Source organism: Anticarsia gemmatalis, chromosome 8 (genome assembly GCF_050436995.1).
Source record: "Anticarsia gemmatalis isolate Benzon Research Colony breed Stoneville strain chromosome 8, ilAntGemm2 primary, whole genome shotgun sequence".
NCBI classification, from domain to species: domain Eukaryota; kingdom Metazoa; phylum Arthropoda; class Insecta; order Lepidoptera; family Erebidae; genus Anticarsia; species Anticarsia gemmatalis.
The window spans coordinates 9,254,816-9,267,835 of NC_134752.1; the positions used below are offsets into that span (position 1 = coordinate 9,254,816).

At 36.1% G+C, this 13,020-nt stretch overlaps 1 long non-coding RNA gene across 1 annotated transcript; it reads right to left on the minus strand.

The window, feature by feature from the left end:
• Window positions 1–220: 220 nt before the first annotated feature.
• Window positions 221–12,630, minus strand: LOC142974727 (uncharacterized). The gene is made up of 2 exons (XR_012959582.1): window positions 12,594–12,630; window positions 221–3,037 (listed from the first exon to the last, which is right to left on the minus strand). It is a non-coding gene; the product is annotated as an uncharacterized LOC142974727 (long non-coding RNA).
• Window positions 12,631–13,020: the final 390 nt, after the last annotated feature.

The following is a 13,020-nucleotide window of genomic DNA, read 5'->3' on the forward strand; positions in this document are numbered from 1 at the left end:
ACAATGACTAATTAGTTGCTAAAAATTCAGGCTTCTTGTTTAGTCCACAACAAAATAAATAGGGGGGTCGAAAATAGCCTGAATTGCTTCGAGAAAAGGATGGTATGGTAGGTATATGGTGGCACTTTTTTTTGCTCGACTTGCGGGGCCACTGCCGTGCCCTCAGATTAAGAATTCTCCATTAAAACATTGTAGGGAGGGTAAATAAAACTAAGGTATGTACCTACTGATATTATAAATTTATTTAAATAGTAACTTACAACATCTCCTCAATCACCTTAGGTAAAAATTTGAAAAAAGTTACAGTTTATTAGCAGGAACTCGTTGTTGTACAGTTTAAGAGAATTTCACAATAGAACCGAACAACGCATTGTTGGTTGTACTTAAATATAGTTAGGTATTATTAAACAGATATTACATTGCTATACTTCCAATATGGTAACCAGACATCAATAAATATATTTATATAGATCAATTTATATCTAGGCTCAGAACAAATAGATAGACGTGCATGATCATCACACAAACGTTTGTCCCCGGTGGAATTCGAACCCGCTACACGCAGCGCTACAGTTATTGCGGTTAGGCGACCACGCCAACCGCTGCGTCAGTTCAAATAACTAATAATATAGTCCAGTCATTATAGTAAGTTCACCTCGGAATTCGAGATACCCAGCTGTAAATCTGTAAATACTTGTATATTGACACCCTAAAAGTTGTCTCAAAACCTACATATGGTAGGGTGTCCGCAACTATAAAATTTCAAGGTCAAAGCTCACAAAAACCGGTTCTTTGCGCTTTTTTTGTAAATATCTCGTTTTCTATGGAATGTTTGCTATTTGTATTCATTATTAATATTGTAAAGTATAAAATTATCTACAAATTTTGATTGAAAACATTTTTTTTACGGTGGACCGTTTTTGAAATAGAGGGCGGAATAATATTTATAATCATTGAATTATCGCTAGTTCATCAACGTTATATATGGCGCATTTTCAACCAGAGGCACCGGTTGACCTGAAATGATCCTGTGCCCGCGCGCTCTCCGCCCTCTATTTCGAAAACGGTTCACCGTAAAAAAAATGTTTTCAAACATAATTTGTACATAATTTTATACTGTACAATATTGATAATGAATATAAATAGCAAAAATTCCATAGGAAATGAGATATTTACAAAAAAAGCACAAATAACCGGTTTTTGTGAGCTTTGACCTTGAAATTTTATAGTTGCGTACACCCTACCATATGTAGGTTTTGAGACAACATTTAGGGTGTCAATATACAAGTATTTACAGATTTACAGCTGGGTATCTCGAATTCCGAGATTCTTACCTAATTTAAGCTTAAATGACTGGACTAAATATTACAACAGGCGTCGCGGCTCAGTCTCTAAGGTTAAGGCACGCTTGCCAAAGTGGTTCTGTGGATGGTTGACCAAATTATGCATACCGAGTTCCTTTATGTTTCGGTAGGCACGGTAAATACGGTTTGAAGTCAGTAAAGCGTTTCTTCTAGTTTTGAGCCACATTTGAAATCATGAAATTTTAACGCCCAGAAATGTTCTCAAGGCAGTTTCATTTCTCGGTGAGACACGGTAATTTATTTTTGCTAATAATAAAATTCAGATAAAAATAAGAATTTGGAACTTATGTATTTATACTCGTAAATAATGTATTTTTTAAACAAATTATAACTAAAAATATTTTTTTAATGATCATCCCCTAAGGGGTTAAAACAACAAATTAACTTCCATACAAACTTCATTCTTTTTAATCCATTAGGGGTTATAAAAAAAAATCGGACACACAAAAAGTAAGATTCCAGCTAAACTCGTGAAAAAAAAGTATATCTGTAAAAGATAATAAAATAACCAAAAACTCGGCTTAAAATTATCTAAAAAAAAATCAAATACAAAGTTGTAGATTAGTTACTATTACATACATTACTGCCATTTAACATTTTTCATAGTTTGTCCATAAAATGCGATATTTTGCCATTTTTAACCCTTAAAGGCTCACCCTACCCCTTTCCGGACCTCAAATCGCCTGTAAATTGATTTTCCTATAATTTTTGCGATATTTTCTTCTTTGGAAGTATTTGTAATTATTGCTTTTTGAAGTTTGTATTAGTGTAATTTTTTGATTCTTATTTATAAAGTATAGACTGAAATTCGTTTTTTAAGCTTAACAATACTGATATTTTACTAATATATAGAGCGGGTGTTAGGATCGAATAAAGTAGTATAAAGTTTCTCATAGTTTCTCACGTCAGTAAACAATAATATGGTTTCATTTTCTTTCGATAAAGAGAAGCTTCCTAAGCCTAAATATGCATTATTATGCAATAAAATAGCGCCAGATGATATTCCAACAAAGTTGTCAATGTTCAATAAACATATGAAATATCCCCAAGATCTAGGAATCCATTCATCACAGTCCGTCCAAACAGTGTCTACTACGTAATCAACAGCTTCTAGTTGAACGTTTTGTTTAACATGTAACCGGTCAATGAAACCGAAGCCGGCTATAGTGAATATTCCGTCAGGCTTTATAAAATAATCATCTATCACGTAATCTGTTTCATACGGATGACGATATTTGGTAGCAGATTCAGTAACGGGAATTTTATGAGAAGCTGTTAAAAATACGAAATCGTGCAAAGGGCTTATTAAATTCGAACTTTCATGAAATGGTGTGTGGCTGTCCTTATAATGTTCAGTTTGAAATGATATGAACTTTACTTTTGATGTTATACTCTTGAACCAGTCACCGTGTATAGCGTGAATTTTTATATTTTTACTCATTACTTCAAGTATGGTTGTTCCCGTACTACCAAGCAGATGCCGAAACGGGTTAGCTGGAGCCCATACTTTGTCTAAAACCATCCAATATCCTGAACAAAGAGGTACGTCATTGTAAGATATACCCACAATCATATCATAATTATCATTATGTTCCAACCATGTGTAGTTGATATTTTTGCTCAGGATTCGGTCCATGGTATATTCCAATGTAACCAGCAACATGAACAGGAACCTGAAATAATGATTTGATTGAAATAAAATCGAAATGAGCGGGACCGAGACCTATTATTGTATATTTATATTTATTGTATGTTATTAACATTTATGTAGATATGTACTCGTATGTATATGTTGGATAATACTATATGCTATATCCATACTTCCATACTTATATACTTATACTTATACTTATATACTTATACTTATACTTATATATACTTATAATAATAATATTAATATTATAAAGCTGAAGAGTTTGTTTGTTTGTTTGTTTGTTTGTTTGTTTGAACGCGCTAATCTCAGGAACTACTGGTCCGATTTGAAAATTTCAGTGTTAGATAGCCCATTTATCGAGGAAGGTTATAGGCTATATAACATCACGCTACGATCATTAGGAGCGGAGAAGCAACGAAAAATGTTACAAAAACGGGGAAAATTTTGACGCATTCTCTGTTATGTTGCAAGCGAAGTTGCGCGGGTCAGCTAGTTACGTTATAATTGTGTAAAGAAATGCGATAAAAGTTATAGATTATTGTATTAATACATTGCACTGATTCAGAACACGCAATATTAAGATTAATAACCAATAGGGGATTCGCACTGTAACTCCTAAACACAGGCTACCTAGTAACCTCTCTAGGAAAACAGTATTCCACCCAACTTTATTGTAGACTACATTATATTGTCGATTTTTAATCTATTGTTATTGTATCATACAAATAATATCGTTGTAACTATACCATGTAAGCTGCAATCTCATATCATAAATAAAGTTTTTATGTATTATTATTATTACTATAATATTATAATACTATAATAATATAATATTATAATACTATTATATTATTATTATACTTCTTTTGGCAACGCTGCCACTGTTTACAACTCGCTCTCAATACATTTTGAATAATTCAATTTCACAAGAAGAAGTCTTCAGTTTGGTGAGAAATCATACACAAAGTGAAAACAAGGCCACAAGGAAGCCCCATTGTTATTAGTGACAGAGAGACCATCTGCAGACAAGAAAAACTAGTACAGTTAAGTGATATATTTCTACCGTCTTATTATCATTACAAATAACGACCCTAGTTAGTCTTCAAAGTACCCTCGAAGACTGCACTATAGTGGTGTCAAAATTAACTGACGTTGTCAAATTCCATTTTGACAACTAGACCTGTCATTGTCAAATTCAAGTGACAACGTCACGTTTGACATGGATTTTTTTTTGCTATTCCGTTTTACGGCTTTTGACATCGATTGCATGCTAGTGTTGCCACCACTCAGGCTTTCCCCCTATCTTTGGTAAGCTGCAATTGTATTTTAAGCCATTATAAATAAAAGCCTGCCACGCTCTAGCAATGTACTATCGAAGAAGAATGGTAGTGGGAATACTCAAGCGGACTCGGAACCTAATATTTCTGCTGTTGTTGGATTATCTGATCTACAGCCCAGCACGAGTGTCACACAAAGACGTTCCCGCACGGGTTGCTCACCGGTTACTGAAACGCAATGCTCCAAGAACGAATTGATGGACTGTATTCGTCAAGAGATACGAAAAGTCCTATCGTCTGAAATAGCAGCGAACATTAAATCAAGCTTTACAAATGAACTGGGCGCAATTAAAGAAATGTTTCGAGACCTAAAAGAGTCTGTGGATTTCATGAGTGCAGAGTTTGATCGCATGAGGGCTGTATTAGATTCGTGTAAGCAGAGAAACATGAATCTTCTAAGAGAGAACGATTTACTTAATAACACCGTATCGGAGCTGTCCTCGCGTGTGAATCTGATGGAGCAACATGCACGGCAACAGAATATTGAAATTAACGGGATTCCTGAGAATAAAGCAGAAAACTTGTTAAAAACTGTCATACATCTAGGGAACACGGTATCTTGCACACTCGAGGAGGACGATATCCTGTCAACGACGCGCGTCCGAAAATTGGACCCCGAAAATAAAAATTCTAGAGCAGTTATTGTGGAGCTACGTAGTACTCTACTTCGAGATACAATCTTAACATCGGTGATGAAATATAATAAAACGCACCATGATCAATATTTATCTCCGAACACCTATCTCCTTTACATAAAAGAATCCACGCCGCTGCCAGAAAAGTCGCACGCGAAAAGGGATACAAATACATATGTATGGGTGCGAGATGGTAAAGTCATGATTCGGAAAGACGACGGCCATCGAGCTAAACATGTTAAAAGTTTGGAAACCATAGATTTACTGTAAAAAAAAAAGCACTCAAAACCGTGTAACTCACTACAAAATTCAAAATTTACTATCAGAACTTCAGGGGATTAAAAACTAAATTAGACCTACTTAGATTAGCATCACAATTAAGCAACTACGATCGATGTTATAATTGGTACAGAAACGTGGTTCGATGATACCATAAGGGACGGCGAAATTCTTGATAGCAGGTACAACATTTACCGTAGAAACCGAGCCTCGACCAGCCTGTGCGCCAAGAAAGGTGGTGGTGTAATGATAGCAGTTTCAAGGAAAATAGACTCTATTAGCGCAACAAAATTTGAAACGGATGCTGAAAATCTTTGGGTAAAACTTAAAACCAGCAAAAGGAAAAGTTTTCATATTTGTGCAGTTTATCTACCACCACCTGTACAGCAAGCTGCACTTGATTCACTATTGGATAATACAGCTAGAGTGATTGATTCTGCAGGAGAGGATATACTATTGGTTGGAGACTTCAATCTTGGACGTATCAGTTGGGATGTTGATAGCACACTGTCACGCACGAATGCCAAATAATTACGCGAGTAGGCAGGGTTACTCTCTGGTATATTTCATGTCTTTTAATAGTGTCATGCAAATAAATACAGTAAGAAATCGTTACAATAAAATCCTAAACTTAGTTTTGTGTAACTTTTGCCGTGGAATTGTCTGTGAATGCAAGAGCCCAATGTCTAAAGTGGATGTCTGTCATCCTCCGCTAGAAATAATTATTAATAATATTTCCCCAGTTTCACTTAAGATCAACCGTTCTGAAAAGTACAATTTTCGGAAAGCAAACTTTGGGGTAATAAATGAAAAATTAAAGTATATTAGGTGGATGGACTTATTTTACGATCTTACAGACGTTGGCGTGATGGTTGATGTTTTATACGCAAAAATACACAACATAATAGACGAATGTGTTCCTCGTCAGGTAAATAATGGCAAATTTCCTGTTTGGTTTTCAAAGGCGCTCATTAGACTTTTAAATGAAAAACAGAAATCCCGAACACGTTTCAAAAAATTAAATAATCCCAGAGAAAGGTTTGAGTATAAATTATTAGAAGATCGCGCTTAAAAAATGTCGAAAGAATGCTATAAAAATATATTACTAATATTGAAAATAGTATAAAACATAACCCTAACTTATTTTGGTCATTTATCAAGGCTAAAAAAGCAAATCAAATGATATACCCTCTGAAATGCGTTGTAATCAAACCATAACGGCTTCCGGTCAAGAGGTGAGTAACCTTTTCGCATCACGCTTCTCATCGACTTTCGTGGAGTCAGCGAGCTCTAACAACGTGCGTGCTAGCTCACCTTGTTACACACAATTTTCATTAAGTAGATGCAAATTTACAGAGCGCGAGGTCTTTAAAAAATTAAATAAACTGAATATTTGTAAAGGACCGGGGCCGGACGGGTTACCACCCCTCTTTGTCAAAAGATGTGCTGAGTCCTTATCATTACCACTTAAACTAATATTTAATCACTCGCTAAAAACTTCTAAATTTCCTTCGAAAATCGCTAATGTCGTACCGATATTCAAAAAAGGAGACTCTGACAACGTCAAAAATTATCGCCCTATTTCGCTGCTTTCTGTCTTTTCCAAGGTTTTTGAATCGTTGGTGTGCCCCGTGCTAACTTCTCATGTAAATCCTCAATTAGCCACCCAACAACATGGTTTCCGTCCATATAAATCTACCACAACCAACTTAGTGCATTATGTTACCGATATCAGCCGTTCAGTAGACTCTCGTATACAGGTAGATTCAATATATACAGACTTCAGTAGCGCATTCGACAAGGTTAACTATAATATTTTACTCCAAAAGCTAGAAAATTTTGGTATATACGGACAGCTTCTCCAGTGGTTTGAATCATATCTATCACTACGCCAACAAAGAGTAGTGGTGAAGGGATATCAATCCGCACTATATTTCTCTACTTCTGGCGTACCACAAGGATCGCACCTCGGCCCAATTCTGTTTCTAATATTCATCAATGATATTACATACTCTGTAAAGTATTCTAAATACTCTATGTTTGCTGACGAGCTAAAGATATACAGAGAAATAGAAACAAGTGCAGAGGTTGGTCTGCTCCAACGCGACTTAGAGGCTGTCCATGACTGGTGTATTAAAAACATGATGGCTCTCAATCCTAATAAATGCTATCATATTACCTTTACACGGAACAAGATTTTAAAACATTCTTCATACTCGTTAAATGGCGTAGTTATACAATCAGTCCCTACAATACGAGACTTGGGAGTTCAACTCGATAGTAGACTGACTTTTACAAACCATCTTGACACCATCATAAGTAGAGCCTATAAGATGGCTGGTTTCGTGAAAAGGACTTGTAAGGACTTTAAATCAGTCAATAATCTAATTGTAATTTACAATACTCTTGTGGGAGTATACTAGAATATGCTTCTCCCGTTTGGAACCCTACGTATCGTGTGAACATCGACAGAATTGAGCGTGTCCAAAGAAGTTTCACTAGACACCTGCGTTTCAGAACACAAGCATGTCCACGTCAAGCAGACTACACCGACAGACTAACTCATTTTAAAATGATCTCTAGTTTTTCAGACCAGATCTTTTTATATAAATTAATACACAGTATGGCCGACGTGCCAGAATTATCATCGGAAATAAACATAGCTGTACCTCGACAATGTATTTTAAGATCTAACCGTAAAATGGCTTAAAAACCATGGCTTCTTTTCTCCCATGTGCAGATTTTTGTGTAGGTAATTATAATAAAATAAGTTTGCGAACGAATAATATTGATATATTTGCCAATACACTAAAAAAAATTAAGCACCATATACAAGCTTCCAACCTATAGGTAACATAGTATTATTTATTCTCATCGCCATTGGATACTATTGCATTGACTCATAAAGACTCTCACGCCTGTAAGTGACAAATTCACAGTGACCAAGAAATTGTGAACTGTATATTTGTATATATAAATTGTGTGTGTGGATTAGCCGCTGGTGTGACTACTTATAAATAAATAAATAATACTATATAATACGACTAACAACGTAGTAGAGAATAGATATTACGGAATAAGCATAGAAAAATTAAAAGATGCATTGAGGAAGACACACAATTGGAAAACTCCAGGTGTTGATAAAATACAAAATTATTACTTAAAATATTTACAAAGCAAAAATGCCCCAAAGCTATTAAAGGGTTTCTAGAGATAGTCATGCCGACGTGGAACGTTGTCATGACAGTCCGTGGTACCAGTGACACAGTAATTACAGATCCAATCTACGTGGTATATTCCAGGGAGGTTCATTGTCACCGCTTTTATTCTGCCTAGCAATTAACCCACTTTCACAAATTTTAAATAAATATATAACAAAAGGGTATAATACGCTAGTGAACCACCAATTGTATATGGACGACTTGAAACTCTATGGAAATAACGAAATTAGACTAGAAATTTTTATAGATAGCAATAATATTTTTACTCGTGATATTGGTCTTGATAAATGTAATGTGTTACACATTAAGGCTGGTAGAAGAATTGAGCATCACGGAGAAGGACATGTTTTACTAAGTGGAAAAGAATTCCAACACTGGAGAGGAGACCAAAGCTATAAATATTTAGGAATACACAAATCAGGAAAAATTGAGCATAGTTCAGTTAGACAACAGTTACAGAAATAATATTTACATAGGAGCAAAAGTATTACTAACTCATATTTAAATTCTAGAAACCTTATTAAGGCTGTTAATAGTTGTGCAGTTCCCATTTTATTGTATTCCTTTGGTGTAGTTAATTACAAAAAATCTGATTTAAAATACATAGATACTAAAACTAGGAAAACATTAAACATGAACAAAGCGCACCATCAAAAAGGGTCTATCCCACTAGTCCCGTTGAGTTGTCCCGTGACGGGACAACTGGCACTATTTTGTCCTAGTTGTCCCGTGGCGGGACTAGTGACACTGTTTTGGTCGCAGTTGTCCCGTGGTGGGACAAGTGACACTGTTTTGGTGCCAATTGTCCCGTTGCAGAGAATCATGGGACTACTGGGACAGACGGAAGCGTCAATCCCACTAGTTCCATTGAGTTGTTGTGTGACAACAGGCTCTTGGTACTTTGGTAAGATAGCAGATGTTATACAAACTAGTACATTTTAATAGAATATATTAACTTATTAGTAGTTTAATTGAAAAATAAAAAAAATTGTAAATTTCAACTAATTTCTAGGAGATAACTTGAAATTACCTTACAAGTTGAATTGACTTGAGTATTTGAGCTGCCCTGTTTTTGGTTTCCTTATATGTTTATAAAGATTCACAAGAAGATTTTTCTACTATTTAGGCCTTTCACCGTGATAGTAGAAATATAATTATTCATGAGAATTGAAAAAACTTTACAGAGGGTAGCGTACAAATCATCGTTTGAGATATCTATCTTTGTTAAAATGTACTAGTTTGTATAACATCTGCTATCTTACCAAAGTACCAAGAGCCGGTTGTCACACAACAACTCAATGGAACTAGTGGGATTGACGCTTCCGTCTGTCCCAGTAGTCCCATGATTCTCTGCAACGGGACAACTGGCACCAAAACAGTGTCACTTGTCCCACCACGGGACAACTGCGACCAAAACAGTGTCACTAGTCCCGCCACGGGACAACTGGGAAAAAATAGTGCCAGTTGTCCCGTCACGGGACAACTCAACGGGACTAGTGGGATAGACCCATCAAAAAGCGGATATAGATTATATTTACCAGTAGATACAGGTGGAAGAGGATTAATTAATATAGAAATGCTACATAAGACACAAATAATTAAATATAAGCAATACCTAGACCAAGGAAGAGACTACATATTAAAAGCAATACAAGTACATGATAAAACCAGGGAAAAATATTCAATAGATAAAGAAGCAAGAGAAAATAGAATAGAATTAAAACTACAGCATAATATATATTGCACAGATACAGAAATTAAATTAGCAGAAGTCAAATACAGAACAGAGAAGTGGAAAGCCAAGCCTCTCCATGGGCATTTTTTTAGATCGGTAATAGATAAAGAAAATGTAAATACTGAGTATTCTTTTAGATGGCTAAAAAAACACTCAATATCTCCTTCATTAGAAGCGTCAATATTTTCGCTGCAAGACCAGGCTTTAGTCACCAGGCAACACGAACAAGACATCTTAAAAAAGCCGGCGGACGGTAAGTGTCGTCTATGTGCTGTCAAGGATGAAACCGCGCAACACATCGTAGCAGGATGTGAAAAACTTGCTGGCACTTGCAATGTCAAAAGACACAACAATATGGTGCAATATGTCTACTGAAGAAACACAAAATGGAAACAACCAGCTTGTGGTGGAAAAAAAATCTAACACAACCGCAAGCGAAAGAAAATGAAACAGCGAAGATAATGTGGGAGATGCCCGTTCAGACAGATGTCGCAGTTACACTTAATAGGCCAGTTATAATATATACAAATAAAATAGATAATAAAACATATTTAATACACGTTACGATTCCATCACATTATAATATAGGTGCCAAAGAATTAGATAAGTTCAGTAAGTATCATCTGCTGCAAAAAGAAATAACCCGGTTGTAGAAGACTACAACCCATGTGATACCAATAGTGATAGGAACATCCCTAGTAGTAGCTAAAACCATCCTAGATACTGCAAACAGTTAAATTCAAATATCAACATACACATCATACAAAAACAAGCCTCCATTCACACAACTACCATCATATCTAAGGTACTGGAGAATACCATTTATTTAGAAAGGTAATCCGATCCTCCTCTTCCTTAAGGGACTCAAGGCAGAGGAGGATTGGGTACTAAACGACATTTGAAAGTTGAGACGTAAGAAATTACAAAAACACAATCCATACTAATATTATAAATGCGAAAGTAACTCTGTCTGTCTGTCTGTCTGTCTGTTACTCAATCACGCCTAAACTACTGAACCAATTTGCATGAAATTGGGTATGGAGATATTTTGATACCCGAGAAAGGACATAGGCTACTTTTTATTTCGGGAAAATGACGCATTTCCATAAGAAAATTCAGGTGGCGGACGAAGTCACGGGTAGAAGCTAGTTGGTATACTTCATATAATTATTAATTTACACTCATATTGTCTGCATCTATTATTATTTATTTGCACAACCTTTCTCATCTCACTCTCCTTCTGCTTTTACACATCGTCACAACAATCTCTGCATCACCCTTAGGTGGACTGGCAGAAACTGCTCCTGGCATTAAGTCCGCCTTTATACAGCTCTGTATAAACCAGTTACACGAATAATAATATATAAATATAATAATAAAAATTCGCCCGCATGGCACCTTGGGGCGAGGTGACAGTTAGTAGCGACCCCGCGGCACCTGAGTGCTTCAGGGGGAAGTCACCCTTCCTCATTTCTGGCTTGCCTTACTACTTTGGTAAGATAGCAGACGTTATACAAACTAGTACATTTTAACAAGGGTAGATATCTCAAATAGAATATGCACTATACTTGTGTAGATAAATTGTAAAACCAAAGGTATTTAAACCTATATCTTAGTAATAATACTCAAAGTGTACACAGGGATAGTTACCGGATTGTGTCCCATTACATCTTTGTTATACTTAAACTGTCTAAAAGGGTCTCTGCGAGTTTGATGCGTGCGTGGGGACGCATGCCTTCCAAAAGTCCGGAACTCCATAGTCCCGAGATGGAAAGGACAAACAAATAATATGATATGATACAGCGTACAATTCATCATCTGCTATCTTACCAAAGTACCAAGTACCTGTTGTCGCACAACAACTCAATGAAACCAGTTGTTTTGACCCTTCCGTCTGTCCCATTAGTCCCGTGATTTTTCTGCAACGGGACAACTGGCACCAAAACAGTGTCACTTGTCCCGCCACGGGACAACTCAACGGGACTAGTGGGATAGACCCGCGAACACGATAAAGTAGTTTTCACTCACATATTTACCGTTTTTCATAGTTAGGCTCAAAATATAAGTAGTGGCCCACGGAAGTATAGATTTCTGTGATTCTTCCCATTGGGACGAATCGGTCGTGGGACGAAACACTGAACTAGTCTCAGGTACGCGGGGCGCTACTCCCCGTCACCCCGCCTCAAGGTGCCCTGCGGGCTTATTATTATTATTAGCTGTCAAGAGTAAGCCAGCTGGTGTTATCTAAGTACGGTGCTTTATCAAGTCTTAGAAATAAGGGGATTAAATTTTAAATACAATATTGTTAATATACCAAAATCATATTTTAACGCGGATCAATGAATTGCCACTTAATTTATGTACTTACATTTTGATCTGAACCCGTTGTTGAGAGTCGAAGGAAGCAATGATAATGACATGGTTTAAACGTCTGGTATGTAGTAGTAAACAGTAATTGATTCATTGATGTATGCAATAAACAATTAGAAACACTCTGAACAAATGAAGCAATTATGTTCTAATATAAACATTATTTATTCACTCTTATGATTGATTCAAACGTTTGTTTGAATCTTTGAAAGCAGCTAATTTACATTTACGCTTTCCACTAGCATTGCAATTCGCGTTGTGATTTGTGATGCACTATAATTGTGTTCTATTTTCATTCTTGGTTACTTCATTCATAGACTTGTTGACCCTGCGCGGATTCGCACGCATGTCATTTGGGTAAAAACAAAATTTTTGAATAGTGTAATTCAATAGGTTTTTAACCTTAGGTCTTCAACTAACACCGT